The sequence below is a fragment of the Trachypithecus francoisi genome, unplaced genomic scaffold (assembly GCF_009764315.1).
Source record: "Trachypithecus francoisi isolate TF-2019V2 unplaced genomic scaffold, Tfra_2.0 Lachesis_group8, whole genome shotgun sequence".
NCBI lineage: Eukaryota > Metazoa > Chordata > Mammalia > Primates > Cercopithecidae > Trachypithecus > Trachypithecus francoisi.
This window is the reverse complement of record NW_022681473.1, coordinates 45455714-45457914: the sequence shown is the minus strand read 5'-3', so window position 1 is coordinate 45457914 and position 2201 is coordinate 45455714. Positions and strand designations below refer to the sequence as shown.

Here is a 2201-nt window from a genome sequence, read left to right as displayed (position 1 = left end):
TCTGTGCCTCAGTTTCCTCAGTCTCAGTCTCACGCAATGGTGAATTGTGCAGGCTCAGGAACCAGGTGTGTGGGTCCCAAGCTAGGCTTCCTCACTTGTGATCTGCAAGCATTGGTCAAATTACTTAACCACTGTGCCGACGTTTTCTCCTCTGTAAAACTGAGATAATAATAGTACCTACCTTTTAGAGTTGCTGCAAGGATTAGATGAGGTAATGCATGTAAAGCATTTATAGCGGTGCCTGGCACACACTAAACACTCAAAATCAGCTATTTTTAAAATTATGATATGATGATGGTGTTGGACTAGCTTAGTGGGTTTTAAACCTTAAACCTTGGAACCTTTCTCCTAACATATTTGGAACTTCAGTGGGTGAAAAAGGTCACATTGAGCTCTTCTGGTTGGAAGGTGGAGACCCTGAGCCTTGCCACTTTAGCATCCCCCTTACCCAGGCCTGCCTCCCAGCTCCTCGCACCCCAGGCACCTCTGCAGAACCTTTAAGCTCCAGGAAACCCAGATTGAAAGCAATTATCCCAGAGGATCTCTGAGGTCCTTTTCAGTTGCTCCTTTTAATCCAATTCTTGCTTCAGACGCTTGAGTTTATATCTGGAAGAGCTTTCTTTGATAGCTCAAAATCCATTTTCCAAAAGCATCAACTGAACCAGGCCCTGGGGGACAGTGTGGTAAAGGCAAACCAAGGCAGATATGGAGAGGTGAGGAAGGTATTTAAGCAACAATCCTGACTGCAAAAACCCACAAACAACCAAATACCACCATTATGGTGTTTACTTTAAGTCAATACATTTTTATTTAAGGAATTTTACATGTGATTCATTCCACTGTCCATCAGGGTCACCTTAGTTCTTCCAAATCTTGAGTCAAGATTTATCTTCAAGATAGGTCTTTCTAGAGATTCATGCTTAATCCACAGTCGTTCTGTCCATCTTAGTTGGGCTTGTTTTATCTCCACTTGAATACAGACATACTGATGAAATACTTTAAAAACTTCCTACCCAGAATCTTTAGGGTCTAGTTCTTCAAATAATTCACTTTAGGGCCCTAGCAGTTGAATTGTGGAAAGCATATTGCTATTTTGGCTAATGAGCACAAATGTATTATTCTTTAATATTTTTCTCATGTTGAAGTTGTGTTGCATCCCATTTTCACTCGTGACCTTAGCAGAAATGTTACAGGTCTCATTGTCACCAGTGTGATGTGTTTGCTGTGATGGAAACATAACTTGTTTCTCAATGTAGCCGCATTAACAATCTCGGGATGGCATGATCAACAGTGCCTATTCTCCTTGAGAGTGGGGCATCACCTTCACAGTTGTTAGGATAAGCTCTGCAGATGTGACTGCCTTCTTTCGTCACAGTTCAGGATAGTTTCTCATTCTTTTTTCTTGAGATGGTCAGGCGCTGTCGTTGCCCTGTATGCAGTGTGCCATGGGTGTCTCTTCTCTACTTAGGAACTGTCTTATTTCCTCACCTCTAATCTGAGAATAGCAGATGACCAAAAAAATCAATATTGGATCTATCAAAGGGAACTGAGTATGGGCACCCCTATGTGGCCTGCTTCAAGCTGGATTCAATGATGACCCAAACAGATGTAGATCCTGACCATACAGATGTTATTGTCTAGGGGGAAAGATCAATTAGTGTAAGTGTGATAGGGATCAGGACTTGAAAGATAAAATTCCAATGTCCAGAACAACCACTGTGGGACCCTATAACCCACAAAAAGTAGGGGTTTGCTTTCAGGATCTACTAGGGCTGAGTCTTGGGAGGACCCTGAGAAACTTCATCTTGAGGTCCTGAAATGGAAGATCTCTTTGCTTCCTGGGACCCCAAGACCCACTGCAGAGTTCTGCCTAGCTTTTCAGCATATACAGAAGGCTGGCTGCTTGTTGTGTACACTGTTAGAATTGCACATGCACTTTAGACATTGGCCATTCAGCTTCCAAGGCAGGCTATGGAGGCCACAATGAGCGAAAGCTAAGGAAACAAGCCCAATCCACAGTTAAGTCCTGACCCCTATCACACTTATTGATCTTCCCTCCCAGAATAGCATCTGCATGGCCAGCATCCACATGTTTGGATCATCATTGAATCTAGCTTGAAGTAGGCCACATAGAGGTGCCCATATTCATCCCTTTGATTGATTCAATATTGATTTGTTGCTCATTCAGTGCCCATCTTCAT

The 2201-nt window shown here is 42.9% G+C and overlaps 1 non-coding gene across 1 annotated transcript; it reads right to left on the bottom strand.

The window, feature by feature from the left end:
• Positions 1–1182: 1182 nt before the first annotated feature.
• On the bottom strand, positions 1183–1317 carry LOC117081869. Its single transcript, XR_004436342.1, has one exon. It is a non-coding gene; the product is annotated as a small nucleolar RNA SNORA1 (small nucleolar RNA).
• Between the last annotated feature and the right edge of the window lie 884 nt (positions 1318–2201).